A 27,602-nucleotide genomic window follows, 5' to 3' on the forward strand; every position below is an offset into this window, starting at 1 on the left:
ACCTCCACACGGTGGAATACTATATAGCTGTGGAAAAGAATAAGGAAGCCATTTATCTACTTCCATGGAGCAGGTGAAAAAATAAAATTGCTATGATTTTAAAAAAGAAAACATGTTACTCTAAAGGGTCATGCCAGCTTCAGGAATTCTCACAGGGACAGCTAAGGCTCTCACAGCTCAACTGCTCCCACTGCCTGGACCCACCTCCCTCCCTCCTGCCCCACAGGTTGCTGTTTTGGTTCTCTGTGTGTGTAATGAATCACCCCCAAACTTAGCATCTTAAACAACAATGTGAACTGTTACCCTGTAGGTCAGGAATTCAGGCAGAGACTGGTGACGGCGGCGGGGTGTGTTTGGTTGAGGTGTTCGGTTGAGGTGAGCTTACCACGCCCGAGGCAGTGAGGATGTGTGTGAGGGGCAGGGACTGCAACTAAGCCGGAAGCCATGTTAAAACAAGAGCATCCCCTCTGCTCTAAAGAGCTCCCGAGGAGGAAATTCTGCTACCAGGTCAATGTCGCCTCTGGCTGTGGCCGCAGTCTGTTTGCCTTTATTATGTGTACCCTGACGTCACGGAGGATACGTGCTCATTATTTACCCAACATCCCCTTTTGACTTACTCATGAACACTTTCTCTCTCTTTTCCTTGATATGATGAAATAATCTCATTCCTATGATATCTTTTTCCTTCACCATCTTTTTCATTGTGTTCCTATTTGCATGAGTGAAAATATAGACTGGAAATCTGAATTGTATTCCCTTACAATCATTGGGTAGTTAAATTATTGGGGTCAGACGGTATCATTGTGTGTCCCGTTCTCCACCACCATCACTGCTCCCCAAGAACATCTCTTCCACAGTTCTCTGCATCTTTCACATGCCTTAATCATCAGTGGGGTAAGCTAGTCTGATGAAAGGAAGTGGTTCCAAGAGGTGGTTTGAGGACTGTGGCCTCTCCAGAGCCATCAGCCCTCATTCCATCAACTTTAGAGCTGACCCCAAATAAATATACAATCTGACTCAATCTAGCTTCAATGAAGCCTCCTAGCCCCGCCTCCCAACAACGTTTGCATCCCGAGGCTGTCCTACACCGTTCAGGGGTGGCTGCTGGTTTGGGTACCCCTGTGTGACAAACCATGCCGTTGATGTTTCAGCTTCTATTGATAAGGGGATCAGCTGAGTGGCTGGCATTCTAGGAGAAAGTCTCTTGATTTTTACTTTGCTGTCAGGTTAAGAGAATGAAGGGTATTTCTTTCTTTGAAAACAGGGGTTCTTATTCAGTCTGCCCAGTACCTTTAACCCAGGCTGCCCTACCCACACCCCAGAGGGTCAGTCCTATAAAGAGAGAGAGCTCCAGTCTCCCAGACCCACTCAGGACAAAATGGTCTTTCCTTATTCCTGCTTTTTCTCCTCTCTTCTTGTGTTGTTCCTGAATCCCTGGACCATGAACCTGGCTTCCCCCATTTGACGCTTAGCATTCTTTTAGACAAACGTTGTTTCACTCTCAGCTTCCTTCACATCTCAGTACTCCCAAAGGCTACTTTGCCCAGTGAGTGCCAGAGCCTAGGATCCATCCATATCTGGTTGTTTAGCCATTGCCAGATCTCGGGACTTCATTAAAGACAGTTGAAAGGAAAGGAAACTGAGTCATGGGCAAGTTTCAAATTTCCAGATTAGTGTGTCCTTGAAACTAAAAGGGCATCCCAATGACAGGTCCCAATACAAAATCTTCACAGGGCGCTCAGCGTGTCTTGGCTCAAGTCACCAACCTCTCTTACAAAGCCCAAGCCTTTCTGGGGTTGATGACACCTGTGTATGACTTGTAGACTATTTGTGTGCCCTTCCTTCAAATACAGTCCCTGGAAGTATGAAGTTTTAAAAAATAATCTCCCAGTTCTACTGTCATTCTGATTTGTGAGGCAGGAGGAGATCTCCAGGATGATATGAGAAAAACTCATCAAGGAATTTTGCTGTTCTACTACCCTGTTACTCCCTTAATCTCATTCTTCCACCCACTATCATTATCTTGTAAGATTTTGCCTCTGAATCAGTGATTCTAAGAATTGCTTACTCCTCCAATATCTATGTGCTCAATGATTTTCCAGGCGAAGGTGTCTTGTGGAGCTTTTCCGTGGTGAGGGATAAGGAGATGACTGTAGCTGACATGTCCTGGTCAATTTAGAGCTGGGTTATCTGTTTGGAGGGTGTTTGAAAAGGAAAGCCTGTCATAAGTCACCTGCCACATGGGAGCAAATGGTAAAATTAGAAGAAACTTGCATATCTAGATAGGATTCTAGATAGGAAACTGAGAAGAGCTAAGCATCACAATATTTTTTTATTCCTTCTTGTTGAATATTCTCTCCTTAAAGGAAGACAGTCATGAGAAATGAATGGCTACACACATGACTGGCAGAAGTTCCTGGCAAAAGTTGAGGACCACTTATAAAGCCTGGAAGGAACACATTTAATAGGTTAATAATAAATGACATTCCTGAAACAGTGATGAGGGGAAAAAAAGTCTAAGAAAAAAAGTAACATCGAATATTATGAAGGGTACAGGAATGAAAGAAAGACGAAACAGAGTATCAGGAGGTCCATATTCAGCACCATATGAAGAGGGTTATTAATGTTATTAAAAGGACAAGTAATAATTTTGAGGAAGAAATAATGGGAAAGGTTCAGGAACAACATTTATGTGTCTACATAATAAGCCCAAACTATGGTTGTAATTTAGTATTTTAATATGAGGTAAATGCATTTGTTTGTTGATCCTCTTTTCTAGAAGATTTGGGAGCACAAGGGAAAGAGAATCTCAGAGATATTATTAACGTTGGCAGAGATTACTGGTATTCCTGGGATTTCCTTCCACTATTCAGATACCTGTGGGAAGTCTCTCCTTGCTCAAAACAGAGCATCTCATAAATTCCTAAGGCCCCTTGCTAACAACATCTTTTTTTCAGAAGCAGATAAAATCAATGCTGACCAATGCTTAATTTTGAGAAAAAATCTAGATCCTATTGGTAAAGTGGAAGTGAGGTTATCCTTGGGAGATGGTAGCTAGTGGACATTTGTTATTCTTCAGCACTCTATTCACCCCACTACACGTAATTGCACCCCATGGGGAGTGATTCCCTCCCCCCGCATTGCATGCAGTCTTTTGGGGCATGTCAGTCAAGGTTTCCTGCCTTCCCCTAGCCAAGGGATGGCTGTCGTACCTAGCTAGGCCAATCAGATGCGCTCTCTCCTAAGACTTTTTTTTTTTGCGGTACGCGGGCCTCTCGCTGTTGTGGCCTCTCCCGGTGCGGAGCACAGGCTCCGGATGCGCAGGCTCAGCGGCCATGGCTCACGGGCCCAGCCGCTCCGTGGCATGTGGGATCTTCCCGGACCAGGGCATGAGCCCGTGTCCCCTGCGTTGGCAGGCGGACTCTCAACCACTGCGCCACCAGGGAAGCCCTCTCCTAAGTCTTTTTGTTGTTGTTTTTGCCGTATGCGGGCCTCTCACTGCTGTGGCCTCTCCCGTTGCGGAGCACAGGCTCCGGACGCGCAGGCTCAGCGGCCATGGCTCACGGTCCCAGCCGCTCCGCGGCATGTGGGATCTTCCCGGACCGGGGCACGAACCCGTGTCCCCTGCATCGGCAGGAGGACGCTCAACCACTGCGCCACCAGGGAAGCCCTCTCCTAAGACTTTTAAGTGGATTGACACAAGGAGAGAATAATTCCTGGTAAGTGAACTTCTGGAGCCATCCTGGTTCTGTCAGTTTCAGAGCCTGGCTCCAAACCTTCTTATTAGTCTGTGAGCTTCCTGATAACCCTCCCAACAAATTCCATTGTCGTATAACTTAGCCAGAGTCTGTTTCTGCTGCTACTAACCTAATAACCATATTGATTATGACATCCATACACTCTTTATTGAATATTATACTCTATACCATCCTTGTGATAGCCCAGAGGAAAACAGAGGGCATGAATGAGGCATCTATCTGATATTTCAAAACCTCAAAGAGATAGATATGTTGGTATATCTAGAGCCCATAAAAGGGGAAGTGGCTTAAGACTATAAAGAAATAAATCTGAAAAAATGATTTTAAAAAGTGATCTTGGTGTGAAGGAAAAGAGAGAGGAATATAGGAAACAAATGGGCCACTTCAATGAAATCAGATTGTAAAAGAACACATACACACTCACACACACACACACACACACACACATACAAGATCAGAGAACAGTGCATTACTAAGGGGAAAAAGAAAGATTGGTGTAAAAGAATAAAAAATGTAGCTGGAAGGCTGAAGCCAAGAAAACAATTTTTTAATGGAAAAATCTGGAGTCATCAAAATGGGCTTTTGTTGGATATGATGAGAACGCAAATGGCCAGGATTGTGTGCTGAGGCTAATGTCCTAAGGCCAGTGGATGACAGGAGGGGAAAAGAATTTCTTCACAACCCCTAATTGGCTTCCATCTTCTCAATAAAAGAGAAAGATCTTCAGACCTGACTGTGTGGGATAAACATGGTTAGGGGGTCATTGACGTCCAAGATAGGAGCCAAGATAGTAAGAGAACAGGATGTCTCTCTGTAAAAGACTGCAGTCTCCAGACCTGAATGAATTCTATCCCAAGGGGCTGAGAGAACTAACCAAAGTAACTGCAGAGTTATTGCCAGTAATTTTTGGAAAATCAAGAAGAATAAAAAAGGTGCCTGAAAATTAGAAATGGAATGGAAAAGGTGCCTGAAAGGAGGTAGGATAGTATAATATTGGGGTTTGTAATCTACAAATAGTCTACTTAATATGAAGCTTGGTGTTTTGGGAATTACAAGACTTAGATCACACCTGTGGGCTATGTAGTGATTATCACAACTTAGGTGAATCTCCTCACACCGTCTATCAGAATAAGATGGAAAACTGGATTAAAAGTACTAACACGTGGATTTCTAACTGGTTGAAAACTGCTATACAATACATATTGAATGATGAATCACAGCCTTCTGGAGGGCAGGATCTTGGACTATGCTGCAGGAGTCTGTTCTTGCCTATCTTATACAATATATTTTTTAATAAATTTATTTATTTTTATTTATTTATTTTTGGCTGTGCTGGGTCTTCGTTTCTGTGTGAGGGCTTTCTCTAGTTGTGGCGAGCGGGGGCCACTCTTCATTGCGGTGTGCGGGCCTCTCACTGTCGCAGCCTCTCTTGTTGCGGAGCACAGGCTCCAGACGCGCAGGCTCAGTAGTTGTGGCTCACGGGCCCAGTTGCCCCATGGCACGTGGGATCTTCACAGACCAGGTCTCGAACCCGCGTCTCCTTCATTGGCAGGCAGATTCTCAACCACTGTGCCACCAGGGAAGCCCCGTATACAATATTTTTTGACAACTTATACCAAAACAGAGAAGTCACTTTGTGACTGACTTAGAGCTAGAAGAGATATATACTAAATATATTGGATGTAAGAATGAGTCTAAAAATGATCTCTATTGGTCATTTATGTACAGAAGTTTATTTATGGATAATTTGGAAAGATGTTTGTTAAGGTCTGGAAAGATATACACCAAGGTATTCATAATGATTAACTCTGGGTGGGTGGCATAATAAAAGTTTGAATGTTCTTCTTTTAGATTATCTATATTTTATGACTTTTTTTGGTAATGAACAAGTATTTCTTTCATAATAAGAAAAATAATAAAGGGACATTTCAAAAAGAAAAAATTCCATTGTCTGGAACAATATAAAAACAAACCAGATGGGGGCTTCCCTGGTGGCTCAGTGGTTGAGAGTCCGCCTGCCGATGCAGGGGACACGGGTTCGTGCCCCGGTCCGGGAAGATCCCACATGCCGCGGAGCGGCTGGGCCCGTGAGCTATGGCCGCTGAGCCTGCACGTCCGGAGCCTGTGCTCCGCAATGGGAGGGGCCACAACAGTGAGAGGCCCGCGTACCGCAAAAAAAAAAAAAAAAAACCAGATGAAAGTTAACAAGAATAACTATACAGTGTTGTGTTAAGGTAAAAAAAATTACATAAGCATAAAATGGGAAAAAGATGGGCCTGAGAACAGTTTATTCGCAAAATATTTGGAAGTCTTGGGCTCAAAGTCTATATGTGCCAAAAGGTAGATGAATGCAATCATAGGCAGTATTAATAAAATAGAAGAGTCTGGGAGAAGGGAAGTGGTGGTTCCAATGAATTCTGGTCGGATCCCATAGGGGCATTGTTCTGAGCTCCACACACTAAAGACAGGCATTGATGGCCTAGAGAACGGTCAGAGGAGGGTCATGTGAACAGTGACAGATCTTGAAGACCATGTCACTTGAGAACACAGGACCTAGGTTAATTGTTCTAGGTCAGAGAAAAATTAAAGGTTATGTGACAGTTGTCAGCCACAGCTCGGTCAGCCGTAGGACAGGACAGAGTAGAATCCACAGACCAGATAAACCTACCACAGAGTGGCTATGATTGGGGAAGTTTCTAGCATCTGAAAGCCCAGGAAGGTGGATGGAAACGGGCACATCTTGCAGATGACAGAACACAGGCAGAGGTCCAGGAAAGCAGGTAGTATCAGGGGCATCTGACAGCAGAGAGAGGAGACCCAGCCGTATTCCGGTACTTGGAGCTGTCCAGTTCCTGAGGAGCTGGGATACCAGGCAGGCATCAAAGTGGGGATCAAGAGAAAGAGTCAGTTAGCACCAACTAGTGGTCCTCAGGCCAGCAGTATCAGTATCACCCAGGCACTAGTTAGAAATGCAAATTCTCACGCCCACCCCAGCCCTACTGAATTAGAAACACCCAGCAATCTATGTTTGAATAGGCCCTCTGTGTTTCTAATGTGTGCTCACACTTGAGAACCATTGGCTTCGTGATTAAGCACAGGAACTCTAGAGCCAGAATGCCAGAGTTTAAATCCCAGCTCTGCCAGTGACTAGCTGTGTGATCTCAATTTCCTCATCTATAAAATGGTGATAAAAATAGTACTCACCTCATAGGGTAGTTGTGAGGATTAAATCTCTCACATACACAAACACACATGCAAAAAGCACTTACACCAGCGACTCTGGCATATTTAAGCCTTGCGAACATTGCTCTTAACATGAGTCACTAGAACTAGGGTATATTGGTGACGTAGAACAAACCATCTTACTGCTTGACGGGAAGCACAGAGGTGGAACTTCAAGGCTGCTTTTCTCTGGGTCTCTAACTGGCCTGCAGTAAGGAGGAAGCAGTTCCAGCTGTGGAAGCAGGGGCGTCAGGGAGCCAGGTGGGTTAGAGTGATAACTGACTTTCAGCCTTCAAGCTGTGCTGCCTGCTTCCACATTACTCCTGAAAAGCAAAACGAAGGCTAAGGGATGAAATTTAGAATGTTTTGATTTAAGACAAGGAATAAACCTCCTCCAAAAGAAGAAAAAGCCCTTTCCTACTATGTGTAGACAGTCTGAGACTAGGTCATCACTTGCAAGGGGTATCATGAAATTGGTTTTGAAATGGGGAGGGAAGCTGTGTCTCAATGATTCCCTCCACTTTTTAGAACCTAGGAGCCTAGATCTTTGAGCGTTTAGGCCCTGCCCCCTCTCGCTGTGAACGCCTTTTCTACTGACATAAATTCTCCCACCACTCCAGTATTTTCTTCTGGCTCACATTTATTTCAGCTTTGGAATCCAGATGTAACCTGATTTTGAGTCTGGAATGAATTAATATGTAACAAGATGAATTCTTATAATATGAATTGTTGCCTTCTTGTTTGTTTTTCTCTTCCTTACTCTAGACATTTGGAAAGAAACAAAGGGAATTTTACCCCCTTCTCTCCACTAAGAAAGGCTAGGCAGTTAACCCTTTGGAGTTGACAGGAGGTTTTGTAAATTTTATATGTGATGCTACATACACACACACACACACACACACACACACACACACACACACACACACACCCCGAAGGAAAACTGCCAGACAACCCCAAAGAGGCTTTACTCTCAAAGTGTTGCCTTGCGTGGAGAATGCCTTTGTATTTTGAAGATAAAAGAGAGCACCTTTTCTTATTTTGGTCGTTGGTTTCCAGGATACTAGGAGAGAGGCAGGGCGTGTGTTCCTCGTGGGCAGGGTCTGACCAGCAGGACCTGTGTGATGCCTACAGAGGCCAGATGCCAAATGACTCTGCTGGCCTTCAGAGGTGAGCTGGGCCCTTATACCCAGACCTCTAGCGAAGGCGGAGATCTGCTGAAACAGGGGCCAGTTAGCAGCAGCAGTGTGCAGCAAAGGCGGAGTGATGCCGAGGGTAACTGGTGTGAAATGATAATCAGACGCCTTTCCTGTCCCCTGTACACACACTCACACACACACACACAATAACACACATCTTTGGAGACACACCTGTAAGGAGCCAGTGTCCAGGTGCAAGGCAAAGGAAAGGGAAGATATGGGAAATGACAGATATTACACTGACATTGGGCTGATATTGACTGATCCCCCCAAATGGGATATTAGGGTCCGAATTTGGTTTAGACAGGCTAAGTACTCAATAAATATGTGAGGAAAGAATGAATTGTCTAGTTTAAGACTTCGTTTTGTAAAAGGAACTCTTCTTACATTTTCTTAATTCTTAAAAATCTTTCAGGGTAGTGGGATAAGGCGATGTTTGAGTGAGGCAGAGCAAGGAGAAAGAGCTATAGCCCCTTCCCCTGGGAGAAGGTCCACTGCAGAGATGCTGGCGTGAGGGGGGGCACGGAGCAGTGGAACCCAGCTAGGATGTGGCCCAGGACTTCCAGTCTGTGCTGGGGCCTTTTAGTCTAGGCATCGATAGCTAATGCTTCCCATTGAACAGTTTGGCTTAAAAATGGAAGGAAGGAAAAACTACTTTTGAGGAGCAGCTAGCCCTAGACCACTTAAGGAAGATGAACTCGATCCCATGGCAATCCCAGACAAGAAGAGCCAAGGGTGTCTGAGGCGCGAATGGCCCTCGCTCCCCCTCTCCTACTTGGGGGCAGCCACACTTCTGCAACCCTTGTGTCTAGATTCTAGTTCCCTTTGCCTAGCCGTGTTCTCCTGGGTCCCCCATGAAACACCTGGATTAGACCTAACACACCATAAGGCATCCCTCTTCAGCTTCCTTCATAACTCACAGCCTCGTCTGACATGACACCAGCATCATGGTGAACTACGCCTGTCTCTTTTGGGAAAGAGGGTCTGGAAATTATTTCAAGGACTCAACAAAGTTGCAAAATGCCTATCTTTTATGGGGCCTGTGGGGCCTTTCTGTCATCACTTTAGTAATGTAGGGGAAGTAGAATACAAAGCAGCGTCCAGTGATGAGAACTTAAAGGCAGGCTCTGCCTTTGATATGCCTGAGCCTCTGATATTGTGAGCGGAGGGCTGGGAGCCGGGACAAGCTGCTGTCTCTACCTCATCTGTCCATAAGTGAATGTAAGCAAACTGTTTCCTCTCTTTCTGCAGGTCCTATAGGCTTTTATTTACTTAAGTCTGCATTGTCTCTGGTCTGAATCCTGGATGTGTTCATGGATTGCCTGATTTGAAATCTGGTCAGACAATAGACCTAGGGAAGCTGCCTCGGCTGAGGAAGAGTGAACTCTAGCACCTATGGCATATTTCATAGCCTGAGACACATCTCCCTCATTTCTGAGAACACGGCCAGAGGCAGTAATCATATTATGTTATTCTGTGAGAAAAGTATTCCCTATCTTATTTTTCGGTACGCGGGCCTCTCACTGTTGTGGCCTCTCCCGTTGCGGAGCACAGGTTCCGGACGCGCAGGCTCAGCGGCCATGGCTCACGGGCCCAGTCGCTCCGCGGCATGTGGGATCTTCCCGGACCGGGGCACGAACCCGTGTCCCCTGCATCGGCAGGCGGACTCTCAACCACTGCGCCACCAGGGAAGCCCTTCCTATCTTACTTTTGAGTTTGTATAAGGCTGATTGTGCTGATGTGGTTGATTTTAAAGAAGGTACTGGTGTACTCATTCTCTCATCATTAAACACACACATACACATTTATATATAGGGTACCTACTATGAGCCTCACACTGGGCTGGACTTGGGGATAGGAAGCTGAGAAGGAAAGGTCTGAATGTTTGCCGTCCAGCAAGATGAATTACTAAACCAAGGATTAGAAGGCAGAATCTCTGGGGTTCCTTGCTGGATGTTTGAGTTGCATCATACTGCATATTTTAACAGTGATGTAAGCTCAGGAATTCAGGAGAGCAAATGCTGAGAAAAATCTTCAACAGGGACATTCATGGGCAACTGTTACTTTGCATATAATAGGGCAATTAACGGATAATGCCACTTAGTTTCTGGAGTTTCTGGAATATTTATTGAGCTCTCGCTGGTGTGTATGAGGCCCTTGTTAACAATGGTTGTCACTGAGTGACAGCGTTAGAAGGGATTTTCATATTTTTCTGTTTGCTTTTCTACTTTACAGATGTCTTACAATGAATATGTATTGCCTTGGAAACTAGGAGGCAATATTATTTATTAAATTTAAATACTCAACACTAGCAAAAGCTTTAAGAGACAGGCCCTCAGTTATTATTGTGAGGGTATACATTGGTAGCCACCTTCTGGAAAGCATTTAGCAACATATCAAACCCTTAAAATGCCACGCATCTGTTCTAGCCTTGATCTGTCTGCCTTCAGCTTACTTTCTCTGCCTGTCCCTAGTCTGCTCTGAATTGCAGGGGGCTGATCCGTATGGATTGTGTGTTCAGGCTCCCTGGTCACCTGGTCGTGGACAGACTAGTGAGGAGCTGGGGGATGGGAGGAGAGGATGAGGCAGGTCCCCCCTCTCTCTCAACCTTGGGCGGCACCTCTAAAAGCCACTGCTGGGGATCCACCTCCTGCCCAACAGTCCTGTCCTAGTTCTAGATTCCATCAGATGCTCACAGAGGGTGAGTGGCTTCACTCTTAAGCCCTGGGTAACCTCACGTCCCCTGATGGCTCCGCGGCTACTTCTAGAACCTGTTTACACAGGTTCAATTTTTTGCATGAATTCCCCAGTGTTAGAAAAACTTGAGTGTTTTTTTGTTTTCCTGATTGGACTTTAACTGATACTCCATTTGACCCGTCACTCACTTCTGGTAATCTATCATAGAGAAATCATCAGAGAAGATGACATCAAAGATTTATACAAAAGAAGTTCACAGTAGCATTATCATTTGGAAGAAAATTAGAAACAACATAAATATCCAACAGCAAGTGTTATAGGTTAAACTGCATCCCCCAAGAAGATATGTTCAAGTCCCAACTCCCAGTACCTCCAAATGTGACCATATTTGGAAATATGGTCTTTACAGACGTAATCAAGTTAAGATATCTCATACTTAATTACAGTGGGTCCTTCCTCCACTGAATGGTGTCTTGGTAAGAAGAGGGAAATAGGGATACAGACATACAGAAAAGAAGGCTATGTGTCAATGGAAGCAGAGACTAGAGTGATGCAGCTGCAGGCCAAGGATGGCCAAGGATGGCCAAGGATGGCCAAGGATTGCCAAGGATGGCCAAGGATGGCCAAGGATGGCCAAGGATGGCCAAGGATTGCTGGCCACCACCAGAAGCTAGAAGAGAGAAGAAGGATCCTTCCCTAGTGTCTTCAGTGGAAGCACAGACCTGCCTATACATGGATTTTGGACTTCTAGCCTTCGGAACAGTGAGAGAATATATTTCTGTCACTTTATGCTACCTAGTTTGTGGTCATTTGTTTAGGTAGCTCCAAAGATCTAATATAGTAAGCCAATGATTAGTAAATGTTTTTTAAAAATTGGAATTAGCCAAGATAACTGATATATATAATCCATCTAAAAAAATAACAGAAAAATTAATAGGAGAGCTTGTGTAAAATGCACACTCCTGGGTCCTAGATCTTCTGTAGCTATTCTAATGTAATAAATGTGGCTTAGCAGCCAGTAGTACGTTCTAGAAATCTCAGCTGTCATCAGGTGGTAGGCCTCTCTGCCACCCCTAGCTGGAGTCAACACAGTTGGACCCTTATCTTGTTCCCTGAAATATAATTTAAAGGATTTGCGCGACGGGGGTTGGGGGCTGCGCTTTTCTTGGTTTCCACTCTCCAGTGTTCTCAGACTTCATCGGAGCCTTAATTTGCAGCCGAGTGACCTGTCAATCTTACTTAGAAGAAATGGGTTTCCTTCAGTCAGAACTGGGCAGACAGCATGGAAGCCTGAAGAGGTGTTTACCAGCTCTCTGACAGCCTCAGATAATGCTCTTCTGATCCCGAATCACAGAACTCAACCCTAGCTAACTTAAACATAAGTAAGTAAGTAAGTAAATAAATAAATGAATAAATAAGGAAAACCCAGCAGGAGCTGAACAATGCGCTTGGGGGGGTGCTGGACCCAAGGCAGGTCAGTCATACACATTAGCAGCAGTTCCAGGCCACCAACCCCACCCAGCAGCATCGATCCTGATATCTGTGCTCCTCGGTTCAAACTTTCACATTCCTCAGAGACAAATCTGATTGGCTGCATTTAGTTCTGGGGTCCCCTGGACCCATCCGCTGCGGTCAAGAAAGAACAGGGTCAAGGAATTCAGACACAGCAGCTGGGGGCCCAGCCACAGTGTCTGTGATTAGGGGCCAGTTCTCAGAAGAGGAAATGAGAGCATGGCAACTGCCCCAAGAGGCTGCTACTTTCCTGACTCCCCTCCCCAGCTCCTACCTTCGGTCCCTCCCCGAGAATAGATTGTAAAACTTCTCCTAGGATAGACCTTTTCTGTCTTCCCTCCCCAGTCCACACTCCACTCCAGACCAACCCATTTCTGAAATGCCCCGAGTCCCCTTCCCGCACAGGTCCCACCCATGTGCGATGTGCCTTCTTGTTCGTCTTACACATTTAGGTGCTTCTGTGAAATCCCCTCTCTAGAGGGGATTCCTTTAGGATCAGTGAGATGATACTGCTCTTTGGACACCAGGAAATCAGAGCCCATGAATCTTGGTTTGGGTGATTTTTCTAGTGCAGTTATGGGTCATGCTGAGTCATTCAGACTAGTTTCCCTTGTGACCTCACGCATTGGAGAGCAAACTGGCTGATTGCGAGGTATAGTCTTTGGCCAACTGCAAAACAGGGCTTTTCCCAGTGGAAAGGTTGGGTGGCCAGTGCAGGGAGTGAAAAGTTAATCCAGGCACAAGAGCTCTGCACCCTGAATGGAATGCATTATCAGTTTTGAAATTGACTTATGTCTATACCACATTGAGTCTCCTCTCCCCAGTCTCTCCCTCAAGGGTGATCTGACCACGCAGTTAAAGTCCAAAGGAGTTTCTTTGGGTACCTTCATATTTTATTCTTTCTCCACAGACACTACTCTAGCTACCACATCATCAAACATTAGCTACAACAACACAGTTGGCTCTTAAGTGTCGTGGCAAGGTGCCACAAGACTCGGCTATGTTGTCCTCTGAATTGAACTAAGAAAAACACATCGTGGGAATGCTTAGCTTACATTATAACTGTGTGCCACGGGGGCCAGTTACATAACCTCCCTGTGACTGATGGCATAATAATAGTCCCTCCCTGAGGGGATTGTTGAGATGATTAAATAAGTATAAAATAAATTAGCAGTTCGTGACATGTGGCAAGTACTCAGTAAATGTTAGCCATTATATGCATTTCCTACACCCTCGGGTAAAGTTTGATATACCTAGTCTCTGTGAAAACATCCTGCATTGTAAATATTAGTCTTTTTCACCCCTAGACGAGGGCACCAGGTGGGAGCCCCTTCATACCTGCATTTCTAGCAGCCAAGGAGCCAGTGATGCTGGATACATGCATGAACAGGTGCTGGAAAAAGTAGGGGATGTCATCAGGCCTGGGATGTCATTAAAAAAACCTGTGACCCCAAGGTTCTTTAGCCTGTGAGAAGAGTGAATCTGTTAATTGGAGCATTTGCCCAGAGATCATAAGGAGAGAGTGGAGAGGACTAGTTAGGAATTTTGTGTGACCTTAGGCAAGTTGTTTACCCATTCGTAGCCTTAGTTTCTTTATCTGTAACGTTCAAATAAGACCTCACAGCCTTATGTGAGAATTGAGTGTGGTAACAGGAGTAAAGTGCTCGGCAGGTGACAAGCCTTAAGTAATAACTACACAACAAAAATATAGCTAGTATAAAAGTAAGAGTTTGCCGGCCAGCAGTTATGAGTAGCTCAACGACAAAAGCCAGTAATACCACCACCTGATGCCTCAAGCTCTAGTTTTACCAAGTACCCTCTAGACAGTGATTTGGTTTCCTATGTACACTTACCTAGAAAAAGAGATGGGACTCATCAGCCAACAGGAGTCCACTTGACTCTTTGGGGGTCTTGTTTAAAATGGGCACTTACAAATTTTCTCTGAGAGTCTTACTGAGGTGGAACAACTCGTGGTGAAATAAAGGGGTGTTTCTGGACCTGTAAAGGTTCATGATACCCCACCACCCATGTGCAAAGGCACGTGGTAGCCCCTCTTATTAGGCCACCCAGCCCAAGTGTGTTCACTGGAAACATCAGCTCACCTCCCCCTGTCTCTCTTTCACAGCAAGAAACCACCAATAGATGACAAAGTTAGATAGAATGAAGTTAATGAATGCAGCACTAGTTGATAGAAGAACAAGTTATATTGAAATACCCTTTTATTCTGGGAATACTCTTTTGGAAGGCACACTGATAATTCTGGTTCCTATTTTTATATAAAATATCTTTTTTTTTTCTTTTTCTTTTTTTTGCGGTACGTGGGCCTCTCACTGTTGTGGTCTCTCCCGTTGCGGAGCACAGGCTCCGGACGCGCAGGCTCAGCGGCCATGGCTCATGGGCCCAGCCGCTCCGCGGCATGTGGGATCTTCCCGGACCGGGGCACGAACCCGTGTCCCCTGCATTGGCAGGCGGACTCTCAACCACTGCGCCACCAGGGAAGCCCTAAAATATCATATTTTTAATGGTTTGAAAGATATATTTTTAGGTTTTTAAAAGTCAAATGCAGAAGACTGTATATTATCCCGAAATTCAGGTAACAATGTTTAAATGTGTAAACTATCTCTAGAAAGATTTATGATAAACTTGGTGGCCTAGCGTGAGAGGAGCTGGGTGGCTGAAGGAGAGGGACGGGGAGACTTTTCATTGTGTGCCCTTTTGAATCTTCTAAATTTTGAACCATGTGAGTATACTTGCTTGTTCAAAATTTTTAAAAGGCTAAGCAATTAATTGAAAGAATCCATTTCTGCCACACTTAGTAATTTTCTGAAGTTTCTTATATGCCTACGGTTAATTTACGCTCATGACCTAACACAGTTCAAAAAGTGCATTTTAGTCATTCCATTCTTAAAGATATTTACTTTCGAATTCTCTTTTAAACCTCCTGCCACTTAGTTATTGATTTCCATTCACTCTTGTTTTTTAATCTCAACAAAATTTTGGGGGGGAATTTTTTTTTTTTAATTTGAAAGGGAGAAAGATAGTTGCAGTGATGGCCAGCTAGTGTTTTCCGGGTGGCGGTGAAGGGAGGTGAGGTACAAGCAAAAAGTAAAGAGGAACAGTTTTTAATGCAGGTTTTCTGTTTCCATTCATTATGAGATCATTCTGATCCTTGGTTGAAGATATTCTTGTTGAACTTGCGCTAAGTCTCTAGTCACCTATATAAAATGAATGAACGATTCACTCAGAACTTTAGCAGATCCTTCGATTTACTGAAGACTCTCCGGACACCATTTCATTCCTGGGCATGGGGTGTGTGATGTACAGCCCCACCCTGCCTGGGGAGTGAGACAAACAGAGCAAGTTGGAGAGGGAAGGGGAGCATTGCAAGGTCTCCTGCTTGTGCTTCAGTTACCTTCCCCCTTCTCAGGTCACCTCCTACCTCAGGCCGCCCCTCCTCTGCACCCTCCCAGGGTCCTCCCCACAGTAGGGACACACAGAGACACACACTCACGCTCAGCGCCTTGGGTCTGCCGGAGAGGTTGTCAGACGTGCGCGTGCATCAGAATCACCTGCAGGGCCTTTTAAAACCCAGATTTCTGGGCCCCACTTCCAGAGTTTCTGATCCAGAAGCCTGGGGCCCGGGAGTTTGCATTTCTAACAAGTTCCCAAGGTGATGCTAAAGCTGCTGACCTGGAAACCACACTTTGAGGACCTTGTGTTTATATCTCTCCTCTTCTACAGGCCTGGTCTCTGCTTATGGTTACTTAGAGAGGATCCACCCCTATCAGTGATGTAATTCTAGTATAGCGGGAAGAGTTTGGTCTTTGGAGGCAAGTAAAGCAGGTTCACAGACCTGTTTGCTTCACAAACAACCACTGTTGTTTGATGCTGAACAAGACTCTTCACTTCTCTCAGTCTCAATATCCTCATCTGTAAAGTGGGAATACTAATATCCACCTCATGTAATTAAATAATTTAAAGTATTTAGTAGGCCTAGACCATATTAGATATTCAATAAATGTCAGTTTCTTTAACCCCACTCCCTTTCTTGTTGTGTAACAGGCTGATTACTACTCGAAGTGTTAAACCTTCTAGGAGTGCCCAGGATGATAAGAGTGATTACTTATATTTGTACGACTCTTCACATTTACAAAATTAGTTAATACACATTATCTTCTGAAGGAAGTCTGAGAATCTACATTTTTAACAAACACCCATGATAATTTTCATATGCACCAAAGTTTGGAAGCAGCTAATATCCCATTTAACCCTCGCAACAACCTGAAAGGTGACATTACTTACCAGATTTTATAGACGAGGTTCAAAGCGGTTAAGTGCCTTGTCGCAGTACACAGTGACACAGTCCCAAACCTCTGGCTTATGAACTCAGTTCTTCAGTACAAGGATATTGACTGGTGGTATTTTAGGCATCAGAGACTGGAAAGTAGGGCAGATATTTTTGCCTTGAAAAACTATTTTTGACATCACCTGATGCCTGATGTATGATTTGCAAGGGAATTTGAAAGGCAGGTTGGTCAGTTCACATTCAGCATTGTCCAAGTATGTGGGTCCTGTGCCGTCAAGGTAAGGCAGGAAGCACCTGATCCAGGTGTCCTGCGGCCTTTCAACTCTGCATGGCTGCCCAAGCACCTTAGTGACCCTGTTGACAGACAAGCTTCCTCCCTTTCCATTCTTCTTTCCATAGCCCGAGCCTTAATAAGGGAAGGATACAGTTGCTCCTAAATATGGTTCTGGAAAAATCTTAATCCAGGAAAGAGAAAATCTTGGCTTGGACCTTTACAAGTGGGTATGGCCGTAAGCCGATACACCACCAGTTGGGCTATTTCCTGCAAAAGGAAATAATTTGCTTATAAGCTACCTCCTTTCAGCTTCTGCCTAATTCACAATGTCCCAGAAACCAAACGTCAGAGCTGAACTTAATGAAACGACATATTTAGTAGACATCCACCTGGCTTCTTATAACAAAAGTGAAATTCCATGCGGTTATCTATGTTAGACTCTCACTGTTTAAGTGGCCATTTTTAATCAAGATTGACTTGATTTTCTGCAACAAACTTATCGTCTTTTGTACTTGACCTCCTCACCTCCCCATCTTTGTTCTAAAAGAAACTAGCATCCAGACCCAAGCAAGATGATTCTTAGGGACACTAGTCCACCATCTTCCAGATCTGCTGGCTTTCCAAATAAAGGCGCTATTCCTTGTCCACCCAACCACCCACCGCCACACACACACAAAAAATTGACTTGATTTTCTCTCTGACCTTCCCATCCCGGAACCTTATTTGCTTTTTGCAAACTCCTCTTGTGCTCATGTGTAAGGAATGCCCCTCAGTCTACCGTGGAGATTTTTCTGTTATATATTTTGAGTAAAGGATGCTTGAGAGTGAAACATAACTACGGACAAAGGCGTTGAAACTAGTCAAAAGAGAAACTAATCCCTGGGTTGGTACAGAGTTTGACAACTAGAAATTGATTTCTTATACTTTACTTAAGGACATGCTACCTCCATGGCCATGGCAGCAAAAAAATAAGCCAAAAATTTCCCCATGAGCTTTGGGAGGAGAATCCCATTTCCGCATCAAAGAAATGTTCTTTATATCCTTCTGCCTCCAATTAGAAAGAGAACATGATTTTTCTTGATGTTGATGTCCCAAGAATTCACAATAAGCCCCTCGGGGAATATGATACCTGTAACTCAGCAGTTAGATCTGGTACTTATGGAAAAGAGCTTGAATAGGGTTATCTATACTGGACCTTGAAATACTTTAGGGTTCAAACCCACTTTTTTACCCTCCTTTTACAGGTGAGCATGAGTCCAGATTGAAGTGGGTAGTAATGGACTCTTGGAGGAACCAGTAACTATAAAATAGACAATTTGTTTTCATCATAGACACGGCCAATTTGCAGTGTTCACAGACTATGATGAAATCAAATCAGAAACGTTAAAACCAATTTCTGCAATCTAGGTAAAGACCCGAAACAAAAGTTTATGAGCCTGGTGAGAGGATGAACACACAAGGTGCCTCCTGGGAATATTCTTAAGGTCACAAAAACGTAAATGACGAGCCATTATTTCTTCATGCACTGTGAATTTCTCCAGTTGGGAATGGAAACTTTCAAGAGGAGTACCAACCAGTTCAGTCCTTTGCTATCCAAAGTGGGACTTGTCTTATGGATAGGGACAAAGCCACTCATCTTAGCCATCTTCCTGCAGGTGTGCTGCTTCTTTGCCAGCTGGAATTCTCAGTCGGGGAGTCCAAGACTTGAGTCAGGGTCCTTTATGTTCAGTTCCAGTACAGTTTTACTTAGTGTTAGACATGTACTGATTTGCACTATAAAATTCTGGACTTCAACTCCAGTCCCAAGTAAACCTGATGCATGCTATGATGAGGAAGACAAAGATTGGAAGACTAGGTCCTGTGACAGTACAAACAATTTACGTGTAATCCAGAAGTGTGAGCCATAGATCCATTTATTCACCCGGTCATCCATTCAGTAAGTGTTCATTGAGCTCCTGGTCAGAGGGCACTTTATTGCTCCAGGGCATGCCATTCACAGATGTTTCCACACTCTGTGTAAAGCTCCAGGGGAGCAAGGGACAGTCCCTGCCTTCAAGGGGCTCAGTGCAGTGAGAGAAAGGCACCAGTGGTCAGGCAATTATAGTACAGAGTGGAAAGATGTAAGGTGGAATAATTAGCACCGGCGAACCTGGAAGCTCAGAGGTGGGACAATTACCCCAGCCTTGGGGGGACCAAGGGCAGCTACCTGGAAAAGGCTGCACCTGAGAAGGCTGCATCCTGCACCAGGTGCAGACAGGATGTAGCCAGGCTAAGAAGAGGAAGCAGAACAGTCAGGGTGAAGATGCAGGACATGCAAATGCAGAGGGATGAGGGAGAGAGGGTGGGGTAACCAGAAGAAGCCATTTGGACCAACTGAGTAGACAGAGGAAAGAAGAAAGTTGCCAAGAAAAGGAGAGGAGAGAAGGGGGAAGGGGCAGTAGGAAAGGAAGGGGGAGGGAAAAGAAAGGGCGAGCAGGAAAGGAGAGGAGAGAATGTAGCCAGGGCTCAAGGCTGCCTTGATTCTCACCCTCCCGGTGGCCTGGTGGTCAGACTCCCAGGGGCGTCAGCATGTGTCTTTGTTAGCATGTAACCACACTGTTTGTTATAATCAAAGGAATTCTAACCATGACAGGGGTTCTTGATATTCAACAGACTGAAATGCAAATAGGTTTTTTAAATTGTTGCTGCTGTTGTTTTTTTTAGCATGCAGCTAATAAGCATATATATAAGAGTAGGAGGATTGGAGGTGGAAACAGCTAGTTTTGCTACTTTATTTATACCACTTTCTATTAAAAACACTTTCTGCCACTTACTTGCTTCAGTCTGCCCGCTTGAAGAAATGCTAGCTGGACAGTCCTCTTCTAATTGTTAGGCTCCACAGCTGGGCTTCCATCAATGGGATGATTAGGGTAAATATTGTTTGCTGACGTTTCAAAGCCAGATTTCAACTTAATGATCAACATACTCTAGCAGTAAAAGTGCTACAAAGGAAGTTTAAAAAAATAAATAATAAAACAAGTGTCACGTCTTCCTATACCAACTCTTTTAACTTCATAATTCCTATACTTAAAAAAAAAAACACACCCATTTCAGCGACTAATAACTGCCTAACAACAATAACAAAAATAGCTTAACCTTATTTTGGAGGATTGATTCTTTTTCTCTCCACTTTACCACTTCCTACTCAATCATCATCTATTAATTTTTTTCACACCACACTCAGAAACCAATAACACAAAGTTACTGAACATAAACATTTCTAGCCTACCTCTTTCTTACAGTTTTGTTTCTCATTTTTCTTCTCACTTCCCCTTAAGGAGGATTTTTCTTTCTTTCCTAAATGGGCTCAAGCCCATAATTGGTCCCATGAAAGCTTGCGCAGGATCTTACTTTCAAACATTTTCTCCTTGCAAAATGGCTTTAGGGCTCTAATCCCAACACAGCGATCTCCAAAAATACGGTGGCTATTTTTGAAAGAAAAAAAGAAATTCCAAGAAGTCTGGTTACAAATCAGTAATAGGCCCTGCATACAATTGTAGCCATCAACAAAACCAGAAAGATTTTCACCTGTGCCCTACTTGGTAAACATCCTTGGTTTTTATTTTCTTAACCACACTCTCTAATTATAAACATCATCTTAAACTGTTAAAAAAAAAAAGCAATGTACCATCGGGGTCATTAATGTTCCTCTTCTCATATCAAGCTTTCTATTGTCTCCTTAATATGTTCTTATTACCAACCGTTTTCAGTCCATCCCACATTCCTTTGCCTCTATGCCAAATGAGTTGTGCCCGAGGGCTTAAAATTAGGCATCCAGCAATCAAGTGTGGCCAGCCCTCTCCTTCCTTTCCCTGACATCCCTGGGGAACCCTGTCACCATCCCACTGAAGCCCTCCGACCTCCTGAGTGAGCCATTTCCCCTGGTGTATGAACCACACTCCATCTCTACTTCCCTCTGGAAGTTTCAATTCTTAAAACTTGCTAAAATTGAATCGCTTCTTAATTCCCCCCCAACAGATTGCATTCTTCTTTAGGGGTACACTTTTCTCTCAGAATGTTTTTTTTTTTTACCTTGTCTCTTACCTTTTCGCTGCCTGCTTTGTAAGCCTCCTTCTCACCTTGTAAGTTTTGTGTTGGTGTTATCCCTTTCCGCCCAGTTAAAATGGGCAAAATATAGGTTGATTCTCTTTCTCCAAAATTTTTTTTCATACCTTAAAAACATCTGATGAAAATCGTTCTGTTTATTCAGTTCTCTTTTTTAATTGAAGTGTAAGATTTACCATATTGTATTAGTTTCAGGTGTACAGCAAAGTGATTCAGTTGTATATATATTTTTTCAGATTATTTTCCATTATAGGCTATTACAAGTTATTGAATATACTTCCCTGTGCTATACAGTAAACCTTTGTTGCTTATCTATTTTATACATAGTAGTGTGAATCTGTTAATCCCATACCCCTAATTTATCCCTCCCTCACTCCTTTCCCCTTTGGTAACTATAAGTTTGTTTTCTATGACTGTGAATCTGTTTCTGTTTTGTATATAGATTCATTTGTATTATTAGATTAGATTCCACATATCAGTAATATCATATAATATTTGTCTCTGTTTGATTTCATTTAGTATGATAATCTCTAAGTCTATCCATGTTGCTGCAAATGACATGGGAATATGCATGCAAATATTTCATTCACTTTTATGGCTGAGTAATACTCCATTTTATATATATATATATATATATATATATATATATATATCACACAAGATCTTCTTAAGCCAATCATCTGTTGATGGGCACTTAGGTTGCTTCCATGTCTTTCCTATTGTAAATAGTGCTTCTGTGAATATCAGGGTGCATTATCTTTTTTAATTAGAATTTTTGTCTTTTCCAGATATATGCCCAGGAATGGGATTGCTGAATCATATGGTAGTTCTATTTTTAGCTTTTAAGGAACCTCCATACTGTTCTCCATAGTGGCTCTACCAATTTACATTCCCTCCAACAGTGTAGGAGTGTTCCCTTTTCTCTACACTCTCTCCAGCATTTATTATTTTTGATGATAGCCATTCTATTCAGTTTTTTAAAAAAATATATTTAAGCAATAGTTTCCCCCAAGTGTGGAACTGGGGCAATTTTGGGGTAGTGATTGGGAGGAGAACAGGGCACCTTTACATTTGATTTTAACTGTTTTTGTTTAAAGTTTTTATGATAATAATGTACTAATTTGTTACAAAAATTATTTTTTTAATTCAAAAATACCTTTACATTGTTCAGAAAGGGAAAGAATTCCTACCTAAAGCTTTTTAAGGTCCTCTAAGATCATGGTCATCAAAATTGTCATGACTAAATAGTTATTCACTAAAAAGAAGAGGGGAACAGAGACAGGGAGAAACTGTGAACCTCAGGGAGAGAAATATCGTTCAAAGTTAGCATTCCCTGTACATTTTTCGGCTGTGAGCATGTGACCAAGTTTTATGAGCAATCACTCTGAAGGCTGAAACTATGTTATTTAGTCTGATGTCCCGTTATCAACTTCTGATCCAAAAGGGAAAAGTGTCTCTTACTTTTTCCTCCATACAGTATTATATACTCAAAATTTTCAAAATCAGCACATGTTGTTATGTAATTAAACACACACACACACACACACACACACACACACACACACACTCACACTCACACTCACACCCCAAACAAAACTCCTATTCTCCTGAGACTGAGAAATTTAATCAGGTTTCTTTCCTCACACGTAGCACTAGGTATAGTATTTGCCAGGGTCCCAGCAGGGATTTAGAGGGCAAAGGGCTCTGCTGATGCACAGCAAAGAGGGCAGCCTTCCAGGGCCAAGAGCAGAGCAGTGACAGGTAGAAAGAAGATACAGGGGGAAGAATGGAAAAGATTCAGCACAGGTGTGATGACTAAGTTACTTTAGTAGTTACATCTTTATAGAACATCATATCCAGGTACTGAAGAACATATTTTAAAACTCATTCATAGCAGTATGCCACAAATAAACCTGCCTGGTGGGTCTAAGCTTCAGGGTGCTGGCAACCAGAGCTGCAGGCCTAGAGAATTAGGGGGAAATTGCCAGTCTCTGGAAATACTCTTTTCAATGACAAGCTGTTTAATTGTGACATATGTGGGTCACAGTATTCTTTCAAGCCCCAGTGTAGGTCCAGACCCTTTAAATAATCTATGCCTCAGTTGCCTTCTTGATTCTCATAATCTATTTGCAAATCTCCAGGCCTTTCCAAATGTACTTATGTTGCAGTGACTAACATTGCAGTCTGAAAGTTAACACTCTCAGCATCACGTTCCAAAATAACGACTTTTTCTGAATTCCTATATAAAGAGACTTCTATCTACAGAATTAAATATGTCCTTAGTGTTTTCCACGCATCAATTTTTAAGTACTGGCATGTGTCTTAAGGTAGGAATTCTTTATTTCTGCCTTCTCACTTCATTCAAAATACCTTCCATCTTAAGGGAATTTTTTGAGCAACTCTCTGTCTTACCAACTACCTTAAAATCTCTTCTGGACACTGTTCTCTGGCAAGTACAGTCTTATTTCTGTGAAAAGCTTTTCCTCCTGGTGGAATCATAAGCAAGCAATAGCCTCCGAGGTTATCTATGGCAACCCCTTCGTCTGACTGATGAGAAAAATCCTTCCTGCTTTTTTCCTTTTTCAATGACAGTGATTAGATTTCAACTCATCTCTCCCTCTCCCATTTGTTCTCTGTTATCTTTCAATTAGGGTCTAAGATCTCCAACACTTCTAATAACTTAAGATAAAAACAATAAATGATGGGGTTTCTTTCTCCTAGAGAGCCTTTCCTATGTTCCACTCTGCAAATCAGTTTACTGATGACCCTGGGATTCCTTCTCGTAGTGTCTGGGAGGGCTTCCAGTGGGGATGTAGACTTTTGCTATGAATGGTTATTTCAGTCTCTAGCTTCTGGGACCTGGTACTGGCATTCTCTTGTCACATCTAGATGTACTTTGCTCCAGAACTTTTCTGGATCCTCGTGGTGGAGTCGACTTATTTCCTATCGTGCAGCGGGCACATTCACAAGCACCCTCCACCCAACACACACACACACACACCTGGTCCTCACAACCCCCTGGGAAGCAGAATTTCTGTTCCCAATTTAAAGGGGAAGAAACAAGTCTTGGCGATCCAGTGTCCCGTCTGAGGCAACTTAGCTAGCTGGGGGCAGAGCTGGAATACAAGCCTGAGTGTTCTGACTTCAACTCCTGCTCATCATCCTTTTCCGTATGTGTTACCGACTGCGTGCTCTGTTCTCCTCTCGTTTACTACACTCTGCTCACCCGCTCAGTTCATGTGACCAGAAGAGAGATAACAGAATGACAGAGAGGAAAACATCACCAGTCCCTCTCATGGCCCACCTGGAGTCAAGGTCCCCCCAAAGCCGTCTGCTTGTTCTTTTATAATCCCTGGAAAGAATCAATAGCATTAATTTTTTTTCTTTTTTCTTTGTTTTTGCGGTACTTGGGCCTTTCACTGTTGTGGCCTCTCCCGTTGCGGAGCACAGGCTCCGGACGCGCAGGCTCAGCGGCCATGGCTCACGGGCCTAGCCGCTCCACGGCATGTGGGATCTTCCCGGACCGGGGCACGAACCCGTGTCCCCTGCATCGGCAGGCGGACTCTCAACCACTGCGCCACCAGGGAAGCCCCCAATAGCATTAATTTTTAACCATTTCTTCTTTCCTGCTCTTCCATCCTCTTGTTCACATTAATTTAATGTTAGGTTTACTGCAACATTTCTCTAATAGTAACTTTTGGACTGTGTTTTAGGTTATTTTCTACCTTTATTCATTGCAAGCTCAGTTTTCTCCACTCTCAAAATAATCTGTTAGAGATTGTGCATACCTGAAAACTCTCCCCTATCCCTGTATTGCTTCAGCTGAATACTTTTGGGCAGCTTTAGGGATATAGCAAAAGGGACAGAGGAGAATATATATTCCCATGAACTAGTTTATGATAGAACCGTCCCCCACAAAAAAGATTGTCACACCAAAACATGATCCATAAAATAAAAATATTGATAAATTGGACTTGATTAAAATTAAACCTTTTGTGTTTCAAAAGACCCTACTAAGAAAACCGAAACAAGTCTCTTGACTGGGAGAAAATATTTGCAAATCATGTATCTAATAAAAGATTTATATCCAGAATGTATAAGAACCCACACAACTCAATAATAAAAGATAACCCAATTAAAAAGTGAGCAAAAGATTTAAATAGGGATTTTAATAAGCATACGAAAAGGTGTTCATGTCATTACTCATCAAGGAAATGCAAAGTAAAGCAATGAGTTACCTTTTCACACTCATTAGAATGGCTAAAATCATGACAGACAATAACAAGTGTTACAGAGGATGTGGAGAAATAGGAACATTCATACCTTGTTGATGAGGTTGTAAAATGATAGAGCCACTTTGGTAAATGGTTTTGTAGTTTCTTAAAAAGTTAAACATAAACTTACTATACAACCTAGCTATTCCACTCTGAAGTATCCACCCAAGAGAAATAAAATCAAACATCTACACAAATACTTGTATAGAATGTTCATCACAGTATTATTCATAAAAGCCAAACCTTATGCCAACTGAAAGAAGCCAGAGGTATACAAAAGTACACCTTGTATTCCATTTATATAAAATCTATAGAGACAGAAATTAGATTAGTTTCTGAAGCTGAGGGTAGAATGGAGATTTACTGTAAATGGGCATAAGACACTGTCTGGAACAGTGGAAAAGTTCTAAAACTGGGTGTGATGATGGTTATACAACTGCCAATTGGTTAGAAATAATGAAACATAATGGCTAAAACATGTGATACACAAATTAGAGAATTGTTTTGCTAAGTTTTTTATCTTTAGCTTTATTGACTTTTGAACCTTATTAACCCACGCTGCTTTGCTTGGCATTTTTCATTTCTGGGAAACTCTAGCATCACGATGGAGAGAGGGTCCAAACACATTACACTGATCCTTGGTGCCATTTGCCTTTGCTTGGCCACTGAGCAGCATAAACTACAAATAGCCTTTAAAGTGTATGTTGATTTCCTTTCCTGGGTTACCAAATTTAGACAATGTTAGAGTCTTCAAAATCCAACACCGAATAAACAGACACATTTGAAATGCTGACTTTTAGACCTGAAAGAATGGTTTCACCTTGTTCAGTTAATTAAAAAATTTAAAGACTAGTGGTGAAGAGAGGCAACATAGTTTGCCTTTATCAGGGTCAAATTTTCCATCAGAATCTGGGTTGTCTGTTACCTGTCAGATTAGGTTTCTTCCTACAAAGAGGGCCTTAACCTGTTCTGGTTTTTTATTGGTAGAAGGTCAAGAATGTTTCCCATGTGTCTTCATTCCATTCATACATCATGGGGGTGGCCCGCTTTAAAGCTGTGCTGTTTCAGTAATGAGACTTATCCTGCTTGGGAAAAGGGCCAGAGTGGCTGAAGAAAGCAGACTGGAGGTGGCTAATGGACAGAATCTCCTTGCTTTGGCTTCCAGTCACTGGAATGAAATTACATTTCCTTGTCAGACTATTTGCACAATTGTTATTTCCACACAGGTTATAAATTGGCTCTGTGCTGCAGGCCTGAGGCATCATATACCATCATATACCAAATATGCTTTAACATGTTAAAGTAAGAAGTTGTATGATCCTTTACTCGGCAAACATTTTCAGCAACAACAAAACAGCCATGAACAGTGGAGGAAAGTAGTTTGCGATTCATTCAACAGCTCCAGCTTAAGTGCCATGATCTGCATGGATTCCCTGAAGGGCTCACGAACTTGAATTCTGCCTCTGTTTGTATAGGCCTTTGGTACTTTTGGAAATGGAAAGGCATCTGACAATGCCTGTCTCCAGAAGTATAGCTTTAGTTGCCAACAGCTAGTTGCCAAGAGACACAATAAAGTACTTCCCTTGGTAATTTTCTAGACTCGGGTATCAGTCTTAAAATTAGAACTCTTTATCAATCCATGGCTTGCTTGATTGATTGATTGATGTTTGACGGGCACTGAGAATGGACTTCTCCCTCAGGGGCAGACTCACATTAGCCAAGCTCACAGGGACTGATATACACACACCAGAACACCCGTCTGTGAACTTAGCATGAATTGTCAAGTCATCCAGAAGACTTGAGGACTTGTGCTAGCAAATGGGCGCATCCCCCCCCTTCAGCTTGTGAGTTGTGATGAGACAGAGAAGGGGTTTGGTTGGCTTCTCACTGTGTTAGTCTGCTCAGGCTACCACAACAAAATACCATAGACTCAGAGGTTCAAACAACAGAAATATATCTCTCAGTTCTGGAGGCTGGGAAGTCCAGGATCAAGGTGCTGGTCAATTCAATTCCTGGTGAGGACTGTCATCCTGGCTTGCAGACAGTCACCTTCTCACTGTGTCCTCACAAGATGGAGCGAGAGATCTCTCTGGTGTCTCTTCTGATAAGGGCACTAATTCTGTTGGATCCAGAATTAGTGGATCCTAATTGGCTCCACCCTTATGACCTCATTTAACCTTAATTACTTCCTTAAAGGCCCTATCTCAAATTCAGTTACACTGGGGGTTCGGGCTTCAATATATGAATTTGCGGGGGGGG

This window comes from Aethalodelphis obliquidens, unplaced genomic scaffold, assembly GCF_003676395.1.
Source record: "Aethalodelphis obliquidens isolate GAN/ISIS:26980383/991018 unplaced genomic scaffold, ASM367639v1 scaffold4, whole genome shotgun sequence".
NCBI classification, from domain to species: Eukaryota; Metazoa; Chordata; class Mammalia; order Artiodactyla; family Delphinidae; genus Aethalodelphis; species Aethalodelphis obliquidens.